We start from the raw sequence: 26,259 nt of genomic DNA on the forward strand, positions 1-26,259 counted from the left end.
TGTTTAGCTTCCAAAGCAGTAGATTCTCCTTGAAGGAGCTCTCCTCTCCCACAAAACTCACTACTTCCTCACTGAGTGTTCCCTTAGACTTCTCTGCTGAGAAGTCTAAGGGAACACTCAGTGAGGAAGTAGTGAGTTTTGTGGGAGAGGAGAGCTCCTTCAAGGAGAATCTACTGCTTTGGAAGCTAAACAAAGGTACTGACCCTAAGGAATTTTACTTCTGTACTAACATCCCTCCTGGATAGCAAATTAACTCATTAAATACATTAACTCGGCTTAGCTGGGTAGCAGCGATTACAAGGTTTGAAGGTTGATAAATTTCCATTTTAATCTTGTGAGGGAGAGGGTGGGAAAGGATTGAAGAGGGAGAGACTCCAGAACAATTTTTTTAAGGGAAAAAAGAGCAATATGATTTTATATTGACCCTGCTCCCTTCCACATCTTCTTTAAGGAGAGAGTGCCCTGGAGATCCATACATTCATGTACCTGCTTCAACTCAACAAAAATATATTTAGGAAACTATGTGCCAGGTACAGTGCTTGACATTGGAAATCCAAAGTAAAAATGATATAGTCCCAACTCTTCAGGAGATTAACATATTTTTGGGTCAAACATTTCAGACAGAACTGAATAGGATATTTAATAACTCAGCACATACTTAGCACCTGGCTTATAGTAGGTACTTAATAAATATTTATTGATTGAAAAATTGCTTACATTTCACTGTCCTGTTACTGTCCTTCCTTTGGAAAACCAGTCTAATGATTTAAAGTAAAATCAAATTCACTCTGGGTGCAGTTTTGAGATTAACTCCTTCCCAATTTACATTTTCTCCCTTTTTAGAAACTTGGCAGCACATCTCTACCCCTACACACAGACACACACCATCCCTGTATTTTCATAAGGTTATTATGGGTCATTGGGAGTTGGTATGAGGAATCACTCTCCCCTTTACCTAGAAATAAATAGATGGCCTTTTGAACTACCATAGTTTAATTTAAATGGAGAATCACTGAACTGGAGAACCTATCTCCTCATTTCTTTCTTCCCTAAATAGAATTACCAGTAGTCCTTGGTATTCACAACTGAAACCCAAGTAATTATTTTCTAAGCATCTATACAATGCTCTAAGTCTTGTAAAGTGCTTTACATATTATCTCATTTCATTCTCACCATAACCTGAGAAGTAGATGTTATTATCTCGATATTACATATAAAGAAACTGAAGTTAAGAGAGAGGGGTAAATGACTTATGAAGGGTCACACAATTAGGATCTAAAGCTGAGTTTGACCTGAGTCTTCCTGATTCCAAGCAGATGGCACTGAAGCAAACAGAAGTACTCTGTTTTAGTTTAAGGAGATTCTTGCATTTTAACTACTAACTATACATTCTCTGTGTTCTCTATCTTCTCACCCTAACAAGTATATAAATGGTTGTTCAGAAATATTTTGGGGCCAGAATGTCTTGCATCTTGGACTAAAAAACAAAGAAGCAAAAAATGTCATCAAAACATTCTCTTTTGGAAAGAATTTCAAATGTATTTTGACAGTACTCCTCCTAAATCTTAGTTCTTCATTGGTTAAGAAGAATTTTAACCCATGCCAAAGACATTACCACCAGATCTATCACATAACTGTATATATGTGGTCATACTGGAGATTGGAAAATTTCATTAAGAAGCATTTCTTTTTTGTCTCTGATGTACCCAGCACTGGGCAAGCACGGATGTTAGGGATACAAAGAGAACAAGGAAATGATCCCTGGCCTCAAGATGTTTATTCTACAGGGGAAAACAATACAAATACAGATATGAACAAATATATACATAAAAGTAAGTACAAAGTATATGCCAAGTAAAGAGATGGTAATTCTGGGTAGTGGTCACTGAGAAAAGCTGGTATAAGGGAAGATTTCTCGTAGCCAGTGGCTTCTGAGCTGATCTTTGAAAAGGAAAGTAGGGATTCTCCAGAAAAGTAGTAATGAGGAAGAACATTCTAGGGCATGGGGGCAAGCATAGAAATGGGAAATTAAGTGATGTGCACAGGCTAATTTTGTCTGGATGGTACAGCAGATGAAGATGAATGATGTGTCCTAAGCCTGAAGGGTATACTGGAGCTAAAATGTGAAGGACTATAACTGCCAAGAGAGTTTGTATATGATCCAAGGGATAATAGACCTTGGAACAGGAGAGTAATATGGTCAGATCTAGGTTTTAAGAATATTGCATTTCCAGCTGTGTAAAGAAACCTGTAAGATGTCCCTCCTTACTAGCATTCCTGCCCAAATCTAGATTGTCTCACAGATTCTTTAGTTCTATAGTCTGTAGTCATGCAGCTATTTAGGGTCCATCAGGAAATATATAATTCTGGAATTTAGCAAAATACTGAGAGGAAGAAGCAGTGAGAATGTGCTTAGCACAGTTCCTAGGACATAATAGGAATTTAATAAATACTTATTGACTGTTAGTGAGGGGAAGGGACATGAAGGACAAGAGGAAGTATACTTCAAAATGGCAAAGGTTTTGACTTTGCCACATAAAAAAAGGGAAGAAAGGGTCAAAAAGAGCAAGAAAGTGTATGGAATTATCTTTTTTTTTTTTACATTTTTTAAAATAACTTTTTATTGACAGAACCCATGCCTGGGTAATTTTTTACAACATTATCCCTCGCACTCACTTCTGTTCTGATTTTTCCCCTCCCCCCTTCTACCCCCTCCCCCAGATGGCAAGCAGTCCTATACATGTTAAATAGGTCACAGTATATCCTAGATACAATATATGTGTGCAGAACCGAACAGTTCTCTTGTTGCACAGGGAGAATTGGATTCAGAAGATAGAAATAAGCTGGGAAGAAAAACAAAAATACAAACAGTTTACATTCATTTCCCAGTGTTCTTTCTTTGGGCGTAGCTGCTTCTGTCTGTGTATGGAATCATTTCGTCCACACCTCCTGTCAAGATAAGTTAAAGGACATAGAAGAAAATGTCAAATAGAGAAGGAAGGAAGGAAATAAAAAGGTAAAGGGGGAAGCTGGGAAAGAGGGAAGTGAGCAGACCTAAATTAGGGGAGCAAAAGACTAAGTATCTAATAGCATTTGTAATCCATGTGTCTCTGGGCCCCAGCCCTTGATGCAAGTTCATCTTAGGGGCCTCTTTCAATAATAATATCTATGGCTTCTATTAATCAACATCTAGAGTCTCCCTTGGGATCGTTAGAATTTGGCTCACATCTCTCAAATGTCCTCAAATCCCTCTACACATTTTCAGGTCTCTATGGACATTATAGAGACACTAGATAGAGAATAGGTTTTATTTTCTTTTGTCTAGAACTGGGATTTTATCAGTGTAAGAAACACTTTTTCTTAATGCAAATCCACAACTATTCAGCAATTTCTAGGCTGAGAGACTTGCCTGGGTTCTAAAAAGTCCCTCATATCAAGTTGTTAAGTAAAAAATCTTGATTTTGGGTGGAGAAGTCTCCTTTGATTTCTGGAGGTCACCCAACAATTCTTTTCTCTGGGAAGGAAAAGCACCTTCCCCTCTGAACCCATGCAGTCTACATGAGTTATGGAATTGGCTTGAGTTGTTAGGGGCCAAGCATATGATAGTTTGTGGTTTTCTCTTCAATCCCTACTCAGCTGGGTTTTCCTGTCTTTTCTCCCAACTTCTCTCTTCAAGGCTTCAAACACTTTTCTTCTATGTCCTCCCACTTGTTCACCTGATTCAAGATCTTTGCGTCTCATGGATGTGCAGGTCTCAGTCTAGATCTGGGTATTGATTAATATCTCTGAGTCCGGGTCTCTTTCTGAATATGTGTGTTTGTCTTCTTTTTTGTCCCTATCTCTTTTTAAAAGCCAAGTCTATGTGTTATTTAGTGAACTCTTGATGTGTTGTCACTTCAGTGGTATTCATGGCTATTATTCCTCATTGTCAATGGAAGATGAAAAGGAGGAGGTAGAGGAGAAGAAGAGGAAGAAGAAGAAGAGGAAGAGGAAGAGGAAGAGGAAGAGGAAGAAGAAGAAGAAGAAGAAGAAGAAGAGAAGGAGGAGGAGAAGGAAGGAGGAGGAGGAGGAGGAGGAGGAGGAGGAAGGAAAAGAAGGAGAAGGAGAAGAAAAAAATTGAATCTTGTCCAAGGAGCAATGAAGAAAAGGAGGGTCCTGCCTAATTCCTCTGGGCTTGACAGGTTCTTTTTGGCCTTGCAACTAAATTCTTTGTGTTTGTTATATGAAAATCAATAAAACACTTTTCAAGGTTACCAGTGATCTTATCGTCCACAGACAGACTTGCTTAGAGGATATGTCTACACAATTGCATCTATATCTTGTCTCTTCCCAATTCTAGACCAGCTTTGAGTACAATCAATTTATACATTCCTGTTCTAGCAGCTTCAATCTTATCTTTATTGTCTACTTATATTTTGCTATAATTTTATTTCTCTCTCTTATTTTTTGCTGCCAAATTCCTAGAATGTATAGCTTACCCCACTGCCTCCACTTCCTCTTTGACATGTTCCTCCACAATCTACTGACAATCTGTCCTTTTAGCCTAATCTCACAATCATGGCACTAATTCACTCCATGCCAAGCTCTAACCAAACTGGGTTGGTTACTAGGCATTCTTGCATTTCATTCCAGTAATGCACCTCCATGCATTCATGCCATTCCTCCTACCTGAAGTTGCCTCTTCTGCATTTCCATCTGGTGAAATCTTTTTCTTCTGTCAAGGACTCCTTTTACATGAAATTCATCTTCTCCTTCGAGAGGTAGTTTGCTGCCAGGGGAAATACGCTGAATTTAGAGTTAGAGGTCTTGAGTTCAAATCTTGATTTACTGAAGGATCAAAGGAGATATTTGTAAAACCCCTGGCACATAGTAGTCAATAAATGTCTGTGTGAAATTCCTATTTGAAATGTGCATGGCACCCATTGAGTTTTTGACACACACTAAGTGTTTATTAAGTGCCTTTTCATTTCTTGATTGCTCAATTTTACCATCACCTCCCTCTGCCTCCAGTTGATCATGGATCATTCCCCCAAGGAACTTATTTACTTATTTACTTCTTTGCCTATCACATTTTACAGTATCTCCTGCTTATCTGATTATATGCCCTTTATCCCTATTAAATTGTAAGCTTCTTGAAGGTACAAACCATGTTATGTCTTTATCTTTGTATCTTATACACAGCACAATGGCTTTCACATAGTAGGTGTTTAAATAAATGGTGTGTTCTACTTACATCCCTCTGTTTCAGGCCAGCACTTAATTCATTCAGGTTTTAGTTATGTCCAACACTTTGTGACTCTACTTGGGATTTTCTTGGCAAAGATACTGGAGTGGTTTGCCATTTTCTTCTTCAACTCATTATACAGATGAGGAAACTGAGCCATTAAACAAGGTTAAATGATGTGCCCAGAGTCCCACAGTTACTAAATGTCTGAGGTCAGATTTGAATTTAGAAAGACGAATCTTTCTGTAGTCAGAAATCTTTCTGACTACAGACCTGGAAGACTATCCATTGTGTCACTCCACTGACTCATTCTAGCAGCTAAAAGCTAGCTAAACGGAAGAAATCTGAAGTAAATATAGTATTACCTTGGGGTCAAGAAGACCAGGATTCAAATTCAGCCTCTTAAACTTTCTAGCTATGTAACCATGGACAAGTCCATTTCTGACTCTCAATTGGGCATCATAATGTCTGTGTTTGCTTTTCTGTATATCCTATCACTGAAGTCGAGGGCCTCATACACCATTAACATTTAATAGTTACTGAAAATAGAGTAGTACCTACCTCACAGACTTGTTGAAATTCAATGAGATATGTATAGGATGTTGTAAACTTTAAAGAACTACAAGAATGGCTGCTATTCAATTCAATGGAATTTTCTCAGACCTCATTCTTGACTTCCTTGGCACTGTTGCCAAGACTGCTTTCTCAACTTCTGTGACTCAGTACATTCCCTTCGACCTCTCTGATGACTTTGCATCTTGTGCTTTCTCCTCATCTTCCTCCCACCCTCTAAATATGGATGTTCCCCAATGTTCTGTCCTCAGATCTCTGTTCTTTGTACCACTTTTCCTCAGAAATATATTCTCCTCCCACAGCTTCAGCTGTCACTTCTCTGCAGAAGACTCCCTAATCTATATCTCCACTCTCTCTCTGTCTCTCTATATGTGTGTGTCTTTGTCTCTTTTTCCCTCTCTGTCTCTTTCTGTATCTGTCTCTATCTCTCTGTTGCACTCTCTCTCTATGTCTCTGTCTCTCTCTTTCCTTCCATCTCTTCTCTCCATCTCTCTCTGCCCTTCTCTGTCTCTCTTTCCCCATCTCTCCTCTCAATTTCTCTCTCTGTCTCTTTCTCTGCCTCTCTCTTCTCCATCTCTTTGTCTTTCTCTGTCTGTCTCTGTCTTGCTCTGTCTCTCTATTGCTGTATCTCTCTACATCTCTATTTCTCTCTTTCCTTCCATCTCTCCTCCATCTCTCTCTGACTCTCTCTTTACTTTTATCTCCTCTCCATCTGTCTCTCTGTCTTTCCCCATCTCTCCTCTCCATTTCTCTCTCTGTCTCTGTTTCTCTGTCTCTGTCTCTGTCTGCTTCTCCTTTTCCTTCCATTTCTCCTCTCTCTCTCTCTTTCTCTCTCTCTCTCTTTCTCTCTCTCTCTCTCTTTTCTCTCTCTCTCTCTCTCTTCCTCTTTCCCTCTCTGTCTGTCAGTCTGTCTCTCTCTGTCTTTGTATATGTCTCTGATATATCAGTCTCTGTCTCTGATTTTGTCTCTGTCTCTGATCCTCTCTCTGTTTCTGCTTTCTTTATTTGTGACTCTCTGTCTCTGTCTCTGTCTCTCTGTCCTTCCATCTCTCCTCTCCATCTCTCTCTTGGTTTCTTTCTGTATTTCTTCCTCTATTCCTCCTTTTTCTCTCTATTTTTATCTATTTTTGTCTCTTTCTGCCTCTCTGCATCTAGATTTGTCCTTAATGTACATATATACCTGAATGTCCCACTGGTACTTCAATCTCAACATAATTAAAACAAAATTTATCTCCTTGATTGGCTCTTCCTCTTGATTTCTCTAGTTCTGCTAATATATCAACCATAATCTTCCTAATTATTCAGAATCTTCACACCCCCTTAGGTCCCTCATTTAGCCACTTAATCATTCTATCTCTCTATCTAGTAAAGTTTTAAGCATTCTTTTTTCATATTCTTACACATATCCTTTCCCACGTCTATTACCTAGTTTAGGTGGCAGCTTGTGACATTGTAAAAGGCACTAGACAAGGAGAGAGGAGATTTGGGTTCAGGCCCCTGCTTATCATTTACACCTATGTGACCAAGGGCAGTTAATCTTTTCTTCATCTGTACATTGGGTATACACATATTATACATATATAATATATAGAGAATATATGAGTACAAACAACACATATATGAATATATACATATAACACACACATATCTTTGTACATATATATATATATATATATATATATATATATATATATATATATGTTTGTATATATAAATGTAAGGGCAGCTAAGCAGATAGACTTCCAAACCTAGAGTCAAGAAGACCTGAATTCAACTCCAACTTCAGACACTAGCTGTATGATCTAAGCAAGCCACTTAACCCTGTTTGCCTCGGTTTCCTCATCTGTAAGACAAGCTGCAGAAGGACATGGCAAACTACTCCAGTATCTCTGTCAAGATAAGACAAAAAAATAGATCACAGAGATGTAAATACATGTATCCATCCATCCATATGTATTCACATATATATATATATATATATATATATACAGATAAACATGTATATGTGACTATATCTTAATAATAACAATTCACATTTATTTAGTGTTTTAAAATTTACACAGTATTTTGTCAGAAAAGCCCCATGAGGTAAGAAGAATATATGTATATATATATATGTATATAGATATGCATGTATTCATATATATAAGTATACACATAGTATATGTATATACACAAATATATGTGTGCACACATGCATAAATGTACTTGTATATATATGCACATGTGCATGTATATATTTCTATAAACAAACACATTTATGTAGGAAATGCCTCACAGAGATGTTCTGAGTAAACTACTTTGTAAGTTTTAAAGCACCGTGCAAATGTGAATTATTATTATTCAGGAACTTATCCCCTCATGCTTGGATTGTTCCAAGACAGAATAGTGTAGTGGAAGAATTCTTGGATTTAAAATCTGAGGCTCTGGCACTTAACTACTTGTGTGACTTCGGACGAGACCTTTCATCTCTCTTGGGCCAGTCCTTGCCAGGTTGCCACAATTGTATAATCAGTCAATCAATAAAGAGGAATTACATGCCTACTATGTGCCAAGCCCTCATATCTTACTGTGATATGTCCTCATTACCTCATCCATCAAATGAGAGGCTGGATTAGTTCTTGATCAGTCCTGCGACCTCTAAAGTTTCTGACAGTTCTAAGTTTATGAATTCATTACAATAGTTGACTACTCAGCTCCCCTCTTCACTTTTCCTCTAACTCATCCTGCAACCCTACTGTCAGATTAATCAATGCAAGAAAAAGCATTTATTATTAATCACCTACCATGTGCCAGGCACTTTGGTAGCTATTAGTGATACAAAGACAGAATAAAATAATCCCTCCTCTCCAAAGGCTGAAATTCTGCCAAGATTTATCTTTTCATCTTTCCTTTTCCTCTCTGTCTTTGCCTTAGATAGCACCTTTTGTTAATTCATATCAATAAATCCAGGTATACCTATCATAAAAGGTAGCTATGAAAAGGAAGCCCTTTGAGAGGAAACGAAATTGGATGGGACATATTCCTGACTCCCGCTGTCAACTTAGGATAAGATACTTGGGGGAAACAAGTAATAAACTGCCTAAATATTGGGGAAGGGAAATGGCTATTTAAGTTAGGGATAATAACTTGACTATGTGATTGTTCTCAAAGATTAACTACCTCATATGGCCAACTCCTGACTAATTCTTGCCTATCTGGCCCTTGTTTTAACCAGGCTGGTGAGGTTATTTGATTTCAGATCATGCTTGCCTTCTGAGGGGAGATTGAGAAGAGAAGACAGATTTTTTTCAGGGCATTTCCCCCCCATCCCCATTATAAACTTTATCCATTGCCTACATTTCCAGACATTTAAAGAGTTCTGAGCTATTTTCAGACCTACTATGATAAGAACAGAAGTGTTAACAGCCAGACAACCATCAAGCCATTTTCTAACAGTCAAGTTGGCATGAGTCACTTAGGATCCATCAGACTATCGATTTTTTTCTTCAATCCCAGCGGACTGCTAGGGCTGCCAGGCCTGTGTAAGGTGAAGGGTTGAATTGTAAGCGGATGTGTTCAGGGCCAATTACCCAAAGGCCATGAACTAGGATTCACTCTCTGCCTTTCTTTCTATGGGGAGAGGTAGGAGGGGAGAGGTGATGGAAAACACAGGCTGCACTGAGCCACCGGAGTTCTTTGGGTTTCCTCATTGCCTGCTTTGATGAACCCCAAAGTTATCTCTCCTCCCCCTGATCTGCAGCTTCAGGGCTGCTTTTGGAAGGAGTCGCCTCTTGGGAACTATAGAGCTACTGCAATGTCCCTCTGGGTTCTTTTCTGCCAGTGACTCACAACGTGGCCGGTAGAAGTCACATATATTCCTGTCAGGCCAAACTCTGTCCTGGGTAATCTGGGAACAATAACGTGGATTCCACGGGGGTTGTGGAGCTCAGCTGTTTGCCAAGTATGTGACAGACTCAGAAGGGAAGTATAATATAAAGGCACAGTATTTAGAATATGTGATTATCCAACTTTAAAACGTGAGATCATGGCTGTTCAGTGGCTCTTTCCATCTTTTTAAAGCACTATCCCATTAAGAAATAAATAAAAAACTCTCTTCCAACATATACACTGAAGGAGGAACCATGATGCTAAATATGTATCAGAAGCATTTATGCTAATAGCAGAAAGCCTAGGATGGCTTGAATCATGACAACTGAAGATGTCATATACAGATACTCTATAAAAGTGCTTGGTCCCAGGTACTTGGAGTAGACTGAGGCTCAGTATAAAAAGTATGCTTGAGCTTAGAATGGTCAGCTAAACAAACAGAGGAGAGAAGGGGGAAAAAAGAAAAAAAATGATACAATAACTTTATTATACATTTTAAAAGAATAGCAAGTTATACATAATATATTTGCAGTTTTGTGTGCAATCATCTCTTTTTTATTGTACTATTATGAAAATGCTTAGTTTACTCCATAAATTAAAAATTAAATTGAAAAATTGAAAAAGATAAAATCAAATCAACATTTACAGGGGACCTATTTACCCTAATAGGTTTGAGCACTAGATAGGACTGAAATGACTAAACAATAACAACAAAATACAGCTCCAACCCCAGAGGAGTGTAGACAGAGTAACTTTCATGGGGCGTTTTCCTCTTTCCACAAGCATTTTGACACAGATGCAATAACAAAAGTAAATCCAGAGAAAGTGTATTTGGTAGAGGGCTCCCAGGAGAATGTGAATCCCTTTGCTTTTGTCATGAAAAGGGGTTAATGTGGTGATTATATGTAGAAAGAAGGAAATAAGCTTTAATTAAGTGATTATTAAGAGGCAGGAGTTGTACTATGACCTTTACAAATATTATTTCATTTGATCCTCACAATAATCCCGTGAGACAGATACTGTCAACACTCTCCTTTTATAGAAGAGGAAACTAAGGTAGACTGAAGTTAAGTGACTTGCCCAGGATCACACAGCTAATACGTGTTTGAGGCTGGATTTAAAATCAGATCTTCCTGATTTCACATCCAGAGCTGAAGATATCACAAAGAAATACTCTATAAAAGGGCTTGGTACTAAGTACTTGGAACAGACTCAGGCTCAGCATAAAAAGTCTGCTTGAGCTTAGAATGATCAGCTAAACAAACAAGGGGAGAGAAGGGGATAAAAAGAAAAAAAAATAAGGACACAATAAATTTATTATGCATTTAAAAGCAAGTAATGTGTATTTATATAATCTGCCACCTACCTGCCTAGAATAACCCTAGACTACTTACAGAACCCACTGGCACCTCCTTGAAATCATTGCCCAGATGTCCATGGCAAAATTTTCTTCCCTCTTAAGTAGTAGCTTTGTGAGATTATGGCTCTAGAGCCCCAGAGACCCCAGGAACCATTTAGTCCTAACTTCTTTTTTATAGTTGAGAAAACTGGGTCCCAGAGAGGGTGCGTCTTGCCCAGGATAACATGGTAGTAAATGTCAGAGGCAGGTTTTGAAACCAGATCCTCCGATTCCTGAGGCAGGGCTTGGTAGGAAGGGTACGACTACTCAGAGATTGTGCCAGTGGTGAGGGAGGTATGGCATAGAGTGGCACTATGGCATATTGCAGTTTTATTATCTTGACAACCCTAGCAAATCCCAAAAGAGAAATACTCCACAGCAAGTTAAGCAATCCCACCAAGCGATATGAGAAGAAACGGCTCTAATATAACACAGCTTTCTGAATGAACTCTAGAGTGATAGTGGAGGAAATTGAGAGGGCTTGCCAATGCTCACTCCTGTTGAGAGATGACTAATGCATGAACCAGGCAGTGAGAACCAGCACAGCAGCGTGGAAAGAACATAAGACCTGGAATAAGGACCTTGGACACAGAACTTAGCTTTACCCATCTGTAAAATGGGGATAATGCTTGAACTATCCAGCTCACTAGTTATGTAAAGAAAATCATTTAACCCTGGATGCCTCAGTTAGAGGGAAAAAATGACAAATCACTCTAACATCTTTGTCAAAAAATAACCACAAAAATAAATGAAGTCATGAGAAGTTAGACACGACTAACAATGGTTGTTATGAAGAAAGCACTTTGAAAACCTTAAAGTGATAAATAATTGTGAGCTATTATTGTATTTGAGTAACATTAAAAAAACCCAACTATTACATTTCTATCCTGACATGAATCAGTAATGAGAAATCTCATTGCAAAAGATCCCTCTCATCGCAAACTTCCAGATGCATCCTCTTCATCAAAGAGAGCTCTTGATATAAGGTGTGCCACTTTGGCCCAATTATGGGCACATCACTTAATGTGAAGCAGCTATCCACTCATGGGTTTCTGCCAAATAACCACCAGTGGGTAATTCTTTACTGTGAAATATGCCTTTAGCATGGGTGGCTAACCCAAGCATTTCTTGCAGACTGATGCATTTAGTGAAAATCTAAGCTGGAATGATTAAGAGAATTCAGAATGCCAGTGGAGCTACGTGCCAGTGTGTCCCAGTGTTATTCTCAGCGTCAGTTTATTTGCTCCCAAGGGGCCCAAGGAAGTCATGAATTGATCTCCAAAAAAATTCTAACAAGACCTGGATTCTTGCAATAATCTTTTGACCTCTTTCCTCATTCCCTTTCGTTTCCCTTTTCCAATAAATCCATCATGCTGCTGCTAGAGTAACCTTCCTAATGCATACGTCTGAATATTTCACTTCATTGCTCCTCGAAGGCACGGGTTGTTCATGTCTTGGTATTTGTAGCCCCAGCTCAAGTCAGGATAATGTGGTGGATAGAGAACCTGCCTTGGAGCCAAGAAGACCTGAGTTCAGGTCTTGCCTCTGACACATACTGACTAGTTTACCTTGGGTCCTAAGTCATATCCAATCCCCTCAGTGTTTTGGCTGACTTTCTAAGGGTGTATATTGCAGTGAATGTATTGCCCTGCATGGGTAGAGAGAACTCCTTGTTCCCAGCCTTGAGTTTAATATTCTCCACATAGAAAGAACTTAACAAATGTTTCCTAGATTGCACTGGAAAACTCAAAAGCTTCCAGTGGCTCCCCATAGTCCATCTAATCATGTTTAAATTCTTTAGTTTGTCGTATAAGACTTTCTACAGTCTAGCTCCAACCTACCTTAACAATCTTATCTCAAACTATTCCCCTTTCTATACTATATGGTTCAGGTAAAGAGGAGTATGCATCATTTCCTGAATGTATCTTCTTTTTCTGTTTTTGTGGATTGTTTCTTTATATTTTGAAAAGCCCCTTTCTCCTCGTCTCTGCCTTTTGAAATACCACCCACCCTTCAAAAATCAGCTCAAATACTATCTCCTTCATGAAATCTTCTTGACCTGACTCAATTCCTTTTAGTTCAGCTGCTTTTTAATTAGGTTTGACTCTTCATGACCCCATTTGGAGTTTTTTGTTTCCTTTGTTTTTAGCAGTGGTTTATTTCCTTCTCCAGCTCATTTTATAAATGGGGAAACTGAGGCAAACAGAATTATATGACTTGCTCTGGGTCACTTCGCCAGGAAGTGTCTGAGATAATCTTTGAGCTCAGGAAAATAAGTCTTCCTTTCACTGTGTCACCTAAGCTGCCCACATAGAGGACTCAAAAAATATTTCACCCCTCAGGCGAAAAGATGACATAAGTTAGGAAAGATGTGTTAAATTTAACTATATAGATCATTGTTGTTTAAATATCAGCAGCCTGCTAATGGCTTCTAGGTTAAAATAGGACTGTTAGGAGACAGAGAAGTGGTCAGAGCAGAGATGGAGATAAGCAGGGGAAAATGAGTCAATAGTGGAGTGCCTCTGATGATGGCTAGGTGATTCAGTGGATAGAGAGTCAGGCTTTGATCTAGGAACACATTTTCCTGAGTTCAAATCTTGCCTCAGATACTTCCTAGCTGTGTGACCCTAAGCAAGTCACTTAACCCTTTTGTCTCAGTTTCCTTATCTGTAAATGAGCTGCAGAAGGAAATAGAAAATCACTCCAGTATCTTTGCTGAGAAAATGGGGTTTCAAAGAATCAATTGCATCTCAACTGCAACACTCTGGTGATGGATAGTGATGGTTAGAGGGGCCTAGGTATGAGTAAGACTCACAGGAGGGCCTCAAGGGGTCAATCTCTTCCTTCTCATTGGTTAAAATAAACAAAGGCATGTAGCTCAGGATTATAATGACCTTGGTATTCAAAAGGCAGCTTGGATGATTGATGATATTTAGCCCTTCCGTAGTTATCTTCTCATGATGCTGCTCATGTCAAATAGCTGTATCCTTAACAATTTAAAATCCAAAATCTATTACTATTGTTAAATTTCTATTTCTGAGACTGATCCAGTTATGATTACAATGAGCATTTTCCAATTGCATGACTGCCATCCCCAACAGAGTGAAACTCTCTTGGGTACATGACAAATTCTGCTGTGTGACAGTCTGCTAGTTCCTCACTTCCTTGCACACATTGCTGCCCATTCTGATTTCAGTGATATTACTATTCCTTCCTGTGGTGCAGACTGTAGCCCAACCATGCCTGTCTGGCTTGGATTCTTGTCTATGTCTTTCTATAGGCTGAAAACATGGAAGCCACTCATGTAGAGGCCTTCTTCACTTTGACATGACTTTGCAAGGGTATCAGTGCAGCATATGACTGGCGGTGATCATCCCTTATCCTTGTCATATGGCTTAGTCCATCTTTTTACATGTGTGTGTATATATGTACATATATATACTGTTATCTATACACATACATGTTTGTATATATGCATATGGGTATACAAATATGTATATGTGTATATATATGTATATACATATATAAAAACAGAGAGAGCAAGAGAGAGAAAGAGTAAGTGAGAAGGGGAGGAAGAAACAGAGAGGGAGGGAGACAAAAAGAGGGAAGAGGGGGAAAAGAGGGAGAGAAAAAGACACAGAGAGAGACAGAGACAGAGAAAAAAGAGAGAGAGACAGAGAGACAGAGACAAAGACAGAGAGACAGAGACAGACAGAGACAGAGAGAGAGAGAAAGAGAGAGACAGAGCTAGAGACAGAGACAGAGACAGAGACAGAGACAGAGAGAGTATATATATTCTTATGTCACCCAGCCTTGAAGTGCAAGGATCTCATGGATGTAATCCTATTATCGATTACTGATCAATTCAGGAACTTTAACCTGTTCTGTTTTTTCTGTCTGGGGCTCTGTTCATCCCATCCTAGGGCTCACTATCTTGTGCTAGAGAGTGTGAATATCCACTGGCTTAGCCTACTATAGCTTAGAACTGCTGACTTCAAGTGATGCACCAGTCTCCACCTCATCAGAGATTATAGACATATACCACCATACTGTTCATACATTTTGGTGATATTTTTTACTCTAGTTCTCCTTCTAATTCCTTTTTTTTGCACTTGTTGCAGCCTGCTTATGCTCAACCATGCTCCTCTCTTTTATCTTCTGCATGATACTCATTTTAAAATTCTTCATAGACTGTGCTATGACCTGACTTGTGGCCATATGGCTGAGACCAGAATCTTAATTGACAATATTTACCTTGATATTCCTTAATCTTCACCTTTATTTTAACTATTCTATGAAAAGCTTTCTTTAAAATATATCCCCTTTCTGGCTATAAGACATTTTTATTTCGTAAAATAACAAAATCAATTTAAGTCACTATTTTACTAAAGTTATCAAAAAATAGACTCTTCTCCCTGTGCAACAAGAGAACTGTTCAGTTCTGCACACATATATTGTATCTAGGATATACTGTGACATATTTAACATGTATAGGACTGCTTGCCATCTGGGGGAGGGGGTGAAGGGAGGGAGGGGAAAAGTCAGAACAGAAGTGAGTGTAAGGGATAATGTTGTAAAAAATTACCCTGGCATGGGTTCTGTAAATAAAAAGTTATAATAAATAAATAAATAGATAGATAGATAGATAAATAGTGCCTGAAAAAAAAATAGACTCTGTGCTCTATTAGCTAGACTAGAGCTTCTGGTTCCTCACATATTACTGGGTTTATGCTCAAAATAAGGTATTAATTCATTTGCTAACTCATTTTTAGAAGCTACTTCAATGCCCAAATTTAGCTATACTTTAGTTCCACTGGCATACACCTATAAAAATCAAAGTAATATATTTTTGGGTTACTTGTTCTTTTATCTGATTAGCCATGACTGCCTTTACCTGTTATCAAGTATGTTCCCATCTGCTATATCACCATGATTACTTTTAGTGATAATCACCTTATTCTGGAGTGACACAATAAATCCATTGTTCTTACAAAAATATTCTTTACTTCCACCCTAAGTCACATGTTATTTTATTATACATTCAGAATTGAATAGAGTTTGGGGGCTGGCTGGTGGAATCCCTTTATTTTAGAGATGAGGAAACTGAGGTCTACAGACATTAAATAGATTACTTCCCATAGCCATATAGGTTGTATCAAGGATGGAATTTGAACACAGGTCCTCTGACTTAAAAACCAGTAATATTTCTATTGATGCTTACTACATATCATTTTTAGCTAACATGATGTCATAACTCTAAAAATAGAAGGGAATTTAGAGGACACATCCATCTCTACCAAGGAATCCCCACTGAAATATGCCTGATAATTTGTTAGACATCCCATTCTTTTTTTTTTTTTCCTTTTTTATTTATTTATTTATTTAATAGCCTTTAATTTACAGGTTATATGCATGGGTAACTTTACAGCATTAACAATTGCCAAACCTCTTGTTCCAATTTTTCACCTCTTACCCCTCACCCCCTCCCCCAGATGGCAGGATGACCAGTAGATGTTAAATATATTAAAATATAAATTAGATACACAATAAGTATACAAGACGTTCTATTCTTGAAGATATCCAATGAAGTAGAACACCTAACTACTGAAGTATCCCTTTCCACTATGGAGAGTTCTAATCCTTAGAAGGTTTTTCCTTACATTTTACTCTTTGCTATTTCTACCAATTGTTCCTAGTTCTGACTTCTGGAGCTGAACAAATCTTATTTCTTTCCCAAATGATGGATTTTCCAATACTTGAACATATCTCCTTCAGTTTTTTCAACTTATCTTCATGTATCATGGATTTGCAATTCTTTTATCTTTCTGGTTCTTTTCTAGACATCCCCCAGTTGATCCAACTCATTCCTAAATGGTGACTCAAACCAATTATGGTTGTTGTTCAATTGTTGCAGTTCTACTCTCTGACTCCATCTGGGATTTTTTTTAAACAAAGATATGGGGTAGTTTGCAATTTTTTCCCCCTCCAACTCATTTTACAGATGAGGAAGCTGAAGCAAACAGGGTTAATAGCTTGCCCAGGGTCACACAGATAGTAAGTGTTTGAGGCCAAATTTAAATTCAGAAAATGATGATTACTGACTCCAGGACCAGTACTCTTTCCACTGTTTCACTTAGCTGCTGTATTACAAACCAGGCAAGAGTGGGGTGGAATTATCACCTCCTTAATCCTGGAAGCTATGCCTCTCTTAGTCCAAGATCAAATTGGCTTTTAAAAAATTTTTTGGCTGTCTCTCATATTATACTTCTAACTCTTATTGAACTTGTAGTCCTCTAAATCCCACTATTTTTCTATTCTAGGTCTCTACTATATGATATCTATCAAGAAAGTTTCTAAGCCTCCAACTCTGAACCCATAGTTGAGCCAATTGTACCTTTTCTTCTTTTTCCTATTCTCAAAACTATAGTGAAAAAAGAAAAAAAAACTAATTCTGATAAATTCTGAATTTTTTATTTCTAACTGCTTTTAGTATTTTCTCCTTGATCTGGAAGCTATGGAGTTGGGACATAATATTCCTGGGAGTTTTCATTTTGAGATCCCTTTTAGATTATCCCTGAACTCTTTCAAATTCTACTTTGTCCTCTGGTTTTAAGATATTTGGAGAGTTTTTCTTTATAATTTCTTGATATATGTCTAGGTTCTTTCTTTTTTGATCATGGCTTTTGGATAATCCAGTAATTCTTAAATTATTTCTCCCTGATCTATTTTCCATGTCAGTTGTTTTTCTTCTGAGATATTTCATATTTCCTTCTATTTTTTTCATTCTATTGATTTTATTATTTCTTAATATCCCATGGACTCATTAGCTTTTACTTGATAAAATTCTAATTTTTAAGTTTTTTTTCATTAATTTTTTTTTTGTATTTCTTACCATTTCTGGCATTTAAGCAGTTATTTTCTTCAGTATTTTGAGGCCTTCAAAAAACCTTAGCCAAATTGTTTTCATTTATGGCTAGACAGCAGAATTACAATTTGAATCAACAAAACACAATGATAGCCAAAAGATATAATCTGTCACACAAAGCTTGGGTGATCATTTTTCAGGGATGTTATTGAGTAGGTTTTTCTTCAGAGCTAGGTTGGGACCAAATGACCTCTGAGATCCTGTAAAATACTCTTCTCTGCTCTTTCTACAGAGTTGTTGTATTGCCAGACATAGTTACCAAGTTGATCATTTTACTTAATTGTTTTTCTCTGGTTACAAGATAAGATTCATTGTGGGGAAAAGGATGTAGGATATTGGGGCAATGTCTATAGTGTCAGAAATAAAAGGCATCAACCATAGGAAATAATGTATACATTGCTTTATTGCAACAAAAAATCCCTACATTTTACAATCTGGGCATATTACAAATTGGGGACTTTTATTATTCATTTTGAAATTTCTTTAGGTTGTAGTGAGATCTTAATTTCAGTTTTCAGGAAGTACATATGGTATTTTTTCATTAACATTTGGTTTTTGTATATAATAAACTCTAGGTCTACATATAAATAACCACTTTATAACACTAATAAATACCCAAGCTGGTACCATAAACATTTATTGCTTTAACCTTGTTAATGATAAATTACTAATTTTTCCACATGAAAACCGAATATTTTTTCAGCTTTTCTTTCACTTCTATTAGGTTAAAAGCACTCAGTTATAACAATATTGTTATTTGCAACAATAATAATAATACCAGTCACTTATATTACATAGTGCTTAATGGCCACAGGGCTCTCTCAATCTCATTTAATTAAAATAATCTAAATTGTTGAGATATATGACTGCATAAACTTATAGTTGCTGAACATGGGATGATACACAGAGCTCTGATATAGCTTTTATTACTAAATCTACCATGGGCAAAAGTCTGACTATGATTTTATTCAAATCTATTTTCTAAAAGAAAACTCCTTATTGAAAATTAAAGGCTAACTTAAAAGCTTTAAACTTGAAAACAAAGATAGTCATCCGGATGAAGTCAGTATTCTGAAGGTTTAAGGATTCTGTGAAGAGAAACTGAAGACCAGATTGAAAATCAGATCATACAGTTGTTGGCTAAAATAAGACCACAGGGTTGAGGGCTGGAAGAAATCTTAGAAATCATCAAGTCTAACTGAAATCTACCTAAGGAAAAAAATTGATGCCCCTTTAGTAAAATTAGGAATGTCTCTATAATAATATAATACATTTTATATATAAAAATATAATAATAAATATTTATTTAATTTAATATTTATTATTTTATAATAAATTTAATAAATAATTTTAATTATTTAAATAAATAATAAAAATAAATAAATTTAATATAAATAATAAATAAATACACACCTGCAATTTGCAATCTCAGCTCCTGCACAGGCTGAGACTGGTGGGTTTCTTAAACTCAGGAATTCTGAGGAGTTGCATGAATTAGGCCAGTTGGATGTCTGCACTCTATTTGGCTTCAGTATGTCAAGACCCTAAAAGTGAGGAGTCCTTAGATGCTCTAAGGTAAGGCAAACCAGGCCAGGTTAACATAGTGGGATTGAGCCCTTGGGTAATCCCTGTGGTTCCAGCCTACAAGAGGTAGGGAAACCCAATCTTTAAAAAAAAAGAAAAGAAAAGAAAAGACAAGAAAAAAGAAAAAAAGAACACCTCTCTAATGGATGCTTTGGTCTCTATCAAGATTTCCTTTATGGCTCAGTAGTAGGCCCTAGAGGGCAACAAGACAGAGAAATTACTTGAAATGTAATCCCACTTGGTAGAAATGGTGCACTGGGAAACATTTCAGCCCTGAGTGGTTTTCATTATCCCTTAGACAATAAAATGGACCAAAACAAGGGGTCAATAGTACTCCTATCCTGACAATGAACACAATTATTTACCCTTATTAAAAAAGACTTTCATCTTCCTCTCTCTAGACAACATACCCCTCTTAATAGAGTTTATAATCCTTTTAGGGGTTTTTGGTTGTAATAGTACATTGTAGACTCAAATTGACCTTTTAGTTCACTAAAATTGCGATCAGGTCACTAAAATTACAATATGTCTTTTTGATGAACTGCTGTCTAGCTATGCTTCCCACATTAAAATTTATTTTTCAAGATTTATAAGGTTTTACACTTATTAAATTTCATCTTACTGGATTCGACTCAATTAGATTCTAGTCTGTTGAGATCTTTTTGGATCTTGGTCATCCAATGTGTCAGCCTTCTCTGCCAGATTTTTATCATCTGTAAATTTGAGAAGCGTACCATCATCTATAATAGCCTTTATACAAATCAGATAAAAATATTATCATGCCAGTTAATGGCTTTACTCCCTGAATAAAGGGAACTGGAAAGAACCTTAAAAATCAACTAGCCTAACCTTATTTTAAAGATTGAAAAAACCAACATCCAAAGAGGCCAAATCTTGCCCCAAGGTACATGCTAGAGGCAGAGCTAAGACATGAAGACAGGATTTCAGGCTCCCAGCCCAATTCATCTCCAAAGCATCTTTTCTTTTTTCTTTGTATCTGACAAGATTATTAAACTTATTTTATATCTTATTCAATTCTATAAGCATTTACCAAATTATTTTAAATAGTATTTTATTTTTTCTGATTATATGTAAAGACAAATTTTAACATTCATTTAAAAAACTGAGTTCCAAATTTCCCTCTTCCCCCTCTCCAAAATGGTAAACAACTTGATATATTTATATATGTTCAATATAACATGTAATATATATGTGCAATATATTTCTATATGATCATGTTGTAAAAGAATAAACAGACCAAAAAACATGAACAAAATTTAAAAAGTGAAAATAGTATGCTTCTATCTCTATTCTGACTCCATCAGTTCTTTCTCTGGATGTGGATAGTATTTTCCATCATAGCTCTTTGGAGTTGTTTTGGATCATCTACAAGTATTTATTAAGTTTCTCCTAAGTGCAAGGCATGATGCTAGACACTGGGCATTATGCTACTATAAATTACAAAATAGACACTAATTTATTGGTGGAGAAAGTTTCTTCACTGGGAGTGAAATAGATTTGGGATCACTCCCCCCAAATGATGATAATGATGATGATGATGATGATGATAATGCTAATAAAAAGGACATCATTCAGTTTTTAGAAATGAAGATGTATTATCATGTGTACTACATTACAGAAGCAATGGTGAAGAATCTTGGATAAGTATATTCAGAGACAGCCTTTTAATTAACATATTTTCATAGTTGATGGTCTTTGTGGTTCATATATTGCACAATCAATTGTTCAGTCCCAGGAGAGTTTCTTGAGGCTTTAGGACATCAATTTTACTTCAGAAGAGGACAATGACATAATATCTAGATGTTGGGGGTAGAGTGTGAGTAGAGGGTAGTTTCTTTCTTTGTCTAGTAGATACAACAAATCATATAAAGTTTTAAACTTCGACTTTGCCAAGAACATCAATTAAAGCTAAAACTTAGCAGAAGATATCAAGGCAAAGAAAAAAAAAAGACAAGATCTTATGTACTTAGTGATGCTGGGATTTGAAAAACTGAATTTAAATGTTTTTTTAAGACATACTTACATGCTTTCTCTTTCCCTCTCCATTTTCCATACCCCTCCCCTCAAACCCAACCTATTTATGTAAATTGAATAAAACCTTTCTTTTCATAGACTTGGGAAACAGAAGATCAGAAGTTAATGTATTGGCTTATTAGAGAGATACATAAGGTACTTGGGAGCTCATTTATTTATTTATTTTGGTAGTGATGGTGAGGGAAGACTCAATCTAGAATCTATATTATGGAGCATGAGGAAAAAAATTAATATTCAAAACTCCACAAATTATAGGGTAAAAATTGGAAACAAAAAACCCTAATTATCTTTATCTTTATTTTTTTGACTTTACCAAGGGAGAAAATGGAGAGCACAGAAAATGAAACTACTTCTGCTTGTTTGGGCATTGAAATGAACAAAATCCTTTCTGACAAGAATTTTTTTAAATCTCCTAGTCAATTCCAAAATTGTTATTATAGAAGGAAATCTTTTTGCTTTGGATGATTGTCTTGAAGATCATATCTTAATTATACTAAGGATATGTAAAAAAGCAGCAATTGCTAACATTACCAAATGAAGAATGAATTAATATTAAGAATTTGTTTAAAATTGTATTTTCTATTGTATTATGTCTAGACCTATTGATTCTGTATTAACGTGCCAAATTAAACTTATACTCAAAATTACTATGTATTTGTTAAAGAAATTAACATACCTTTAAAATCTAAAAGCTTAACTGAACTTTTCAAAAGATTTAATTCCCATGGGCCATTAACAGTAAGTTAATAGAATCAGAATAAAATAGCTGTGTTACAGACATATTTGGATGATGGGACTTTCTGTCTCGATTATATAGTCATAACTTGGAGATAATGCAGATTGGGTTCCAGACCACCTCAATAAAACAAATACTGCAAAAAAGCAAGTCACATGAATTTTTTGGTTTCTCAGTGCATATAAAAATTGAGTTCATACTTTGATATGATATATTGAGTATTATGCAATAGTATTTATTATACCTAAAATGTATACATTGTAATTTAAAATACTTTATTGCTTAAAAAAATTTAGTCATCTTCTGAACTTTCAGCAAGTCATAATTCTTTTGTTAATGGAGGGTCTTGCCTTGGTGGTTGCTGGTATATTGAGGTATAATGTTCTTAGTTTGTTTTTTTGGAGGTCTTGGAGCAGCCTTCGTTTCAGTTCAATAATCACCACAAGAATAGCCAGATGTTAAAGTCCAAAGTCTTTATTTTCTCCTTCACAATCTAGTTTTCTTGCCTGGGGCCAGCGCTAGCTTTCTTAGAGCCTTTCAGACCAGCCTTGGTCTCAGTGGGGGGAGCAGGAGGACAGGCCAGCCACCATGAGGCTGATGAAGATGGAAATGAATCTCTGAGTCTGAGGGCTTGAGCTTCCGTCTCCAGTCCGCCTGTCTTCTCTGGCTCTGACTCTGGCTGAGGCTCCCAGCTTATATGCTCTAATTGCATTATCATAGGTGTGAATATTGTAGAACTATATTAAGTACTAAGTACACTTATTGAACTAGAGAACTATTAATCACCATGCTAAACTAGATAACCATTGTGTTTATCAATTCCACTGACTTAGCACCTTGTAAGAATCCTTGTTTCAGAGTTCTGGCCCATAACATTGAGGTAACTGTGACAATTTCTTAAAATAAAACAAGAATGAAGTTTGTTGTATCAGTTGACTCCTCCTTTCATGAAAGATTTCCCTGTAGCATGAAACCCTATTAGGTAGCATTTTACCCACAGTAGAACTTTTTTTCAAAATTGAGATCAGTCGTCTCAAACTCTTCTGCTGCTTCGTCAACTAAGTTTATGTAATATTCTTCAACTATTGTTGCATTCCAGGGAATAGGGAGTTTAAAGGAGAGGGAGAAAAATGGGAGAACAGCTGATCCAGTGGAACAATGAGAACATCCACATTTTATCAATTAAGTTCTCTATCTTATATGAGTGCTGTCTTATAAGTTCACTGTCATATAAATTAGGGTTGTGATGTCCCAAAACAACTATGCTTATAATATCAAAGATCACAGGTCACCATAATAAATTTATAATGAAAAAGTTTGAAGTATTGCAGGAATTACCAAAATGTGACAGAGACATGAGTGAGCACATGCTATTGGGAAAATGGTATCAATAGACTTCCTCAATATTGGGTTACCACAAACTTTCAATTTGTTAAAAAAAAGAAAAAGCAGTATCTGCAAAGCACAATAAAGTGAAATATAATAAAATGATGTATGCTGGTACTGAGCATAAGTGTAATCCTCAGCATACAATTTTTGGTGACTGATTTATGCACATGTAAATGTCTTTGCAGATCACACAAGCTGTGTGGATTAAATTCTGTTTTCTATTGCCATGTTCTCTGAAAGGATATAGAGTGAGGTCATGTATTAGTGAAGAATAATGCATATTGCTTCATTAATAATGAACTAGTTTTTCATTTTAAGTTCCTTAGTTTATCTTGTTTTTGAACATAAAAGGGCTTCTATTCTCAGTAGAATTATGTAGCTTCATGTAAATATTTTGACTTATCTTATTATTATTACTTTTAAAGAGGGAGACCATCATGGACAATATGCACCATTCACAGGATGGCTTTATCAGTGTAAGACTTGTTTTCACAATGTAAACAGGATTATTAGCAATGGATTATTTTAGAACTATCAGGTTCCTGTACTAGTATGGTAGATGATCTCTATGGTACTGTTCAATTCTGAGATTCTATGAATATTTTTTTATTTCACTTCCTTTACAATTCAACTTCAAAATTTTTATATAACTATAAAAGACAATTAGGGACCTTCCTCTGGTTGAACAGATAATGGGTTTTCTGTCAAAAAGACTCCCTCACCAGATTCCTTATAGTTTATAGGAAAGATTTGGTTTTTCAATCAAAGAAATTAGGATTCTATTTTCTCATTTCAATTGAATTTATTTCCTATTTTTTTCTTCTTCTTAGAAATGAATCTTGGAGAGGACATGAACATGGTTAGCATGGTCATGTGCTTAACTACACCTGGAGAGGAAAACATTTTCTTTCAACAAACTAGTTCTTCCTAGTGCCTAAGTCACTTCCTTGTTAGTAGAGAAAAATATCTTGGAAAGATCCTCATATTTAGATAGAGAAAATATTTATTAAGCACTTATTCTGTGTTGGGCACTGAGTTAAGTACTAAGAGTTCAAAAGCAAGGAAGAATCTCTGCCTTCAAGGAATTTGCATTATAATCAGAGAACATAAACATAACATAAAGGGGTACTATAAAAATGAAAGGGAAGAAGAAGAGGGAAAAGAGGAAGGAAGACAGCAATTCTTGGAGCTTGATGGGGAGATGGCTGAAAAGTGTCATGGAAGCTTGGACACAGGAAATATAAATTGAAAGCTTCTTGGAGGGTTTGGAGATGAAAGGGTAGAGTCCACATTTCTGGTGTGTGAAAATGATCAGAGAGTAGAAGATTTAAGAGTCAGAAGACCTATTGTATCTTGGACAAATCATTCCATCTTTCTGAACTTCACACTTGTAAAATGGAAATGTTCACACTTGCACTATTTTGGAGAGTTGTGAAGACGTGATTGAGCTATTATGAATATTAACTTAATAACACCAAGGAACCATTTCATGGATGAAAATACTAATATACCTGCTTAGTATTCAATACTAGATTATTACCTTTTGTTAATTTTTTTATACTAATATGCTTTAATGCTGCTTCAGCTCCTCAAGAATTGGTGTGCCTTCTTCAATTCTTAATTACCAAAGAATAACAAGTAGAGGAAAGAATTAAGTAATTTTGTAGAATTCTACATATTAGAGTTGAGACTTCAGTTATTTGTGGGTAACTATGTGGCATAGTTGATAGATCATTGAATTTAGAGTCATGAATACTTTAGTTTAAATCTTACCATAGTCATTTATTAGCTGTGTGCTTTGAGTTTGTTTCCTTATATGTAAAATGGGGATAATAATAAATATATACATATATGTATATATTTGTGTATGTACATATACATGCAAGTATATACACATGTATATATAACTTTGCAAACCTTAAAGTATGATTTAAATTGCAAATATAAAATAAAGCTATTATTATAATTATTAATTTCTCATTTTTTATAGGAGACAATGAAGTCCATAAAGATTAAATTATGTAATCTTAGAGTTAAAAGTGTTCTTATATGTCATCTATTTCAACCCCCGACCTACAGCATCCTTTCCTATAACATCCCTGACTAGTGACTCTTCTCTGAATGAAAACTTGCCATATTATCATTGGTATGATATAGTAATCCATTCTATTTTTGGAGACATCTACTTGTTAAGAGGTTCTTTCTAATACTGGGCTGAAATTTGCCTCCTAACTGCAATCTGACAAATATTAATTCACCCCCTACCTACCATAGATAAAGAATTGTACTAGATAGACAGTCTGCAAAACCAAGAAATAAACTATTCAAGGAGTTTTTTTGGGAGAATTATATATATATATATATGTGTATATATATATATATATATATATATATATATATATATATATGTAAAGATAAAGATAAAATAAAATAAGCATGAGGGGGGAAGCAGAGATCAGGCAAAATGTTCTAAGACTATCTGAGGAAAAAGAACATATTAACAA

At 36.1% G+C, this 26,259-nt stretch overlaps 1 long non-coding RNA gene across 1 annotated transcript; it reads left to right on the forward strand.

The window, feature by feature from the left end:
• The first annotated feature begins 218 nt into the window (after positions 1-218).
• On the forward strand, positions 219-22,796 carry LOC116420670. Its single transcript, XR_004231061.1, has 3 exons — positions 219-1,832; positions 21,709-21,765; positions 21,948-22,796. It is a non-coding gene; the product is annotated as an uncharacterized LOC116420670 (long non-coding RNA).
• The last annotated feature ends 3,463 nt before the right edge of the window (positions 22,797-26,259 follow it).

The sequence above is a fragment of the Sarcophilus harrisii genome, chromosome 1 (genome assembly GCF_902635505.1).
Source record: "Sarcophilus harrisii chromosome 1, mSarHar1.11, whole genome shotgun sequence".
NCBI classification, from domain to species: domain Eukaryota; kingdom Metazoa; phylum Chordata; class Mammalia; order Dasyuromorphia; family Dasyuridae; genus Sarcophilus; species Sarcophilus harrisii.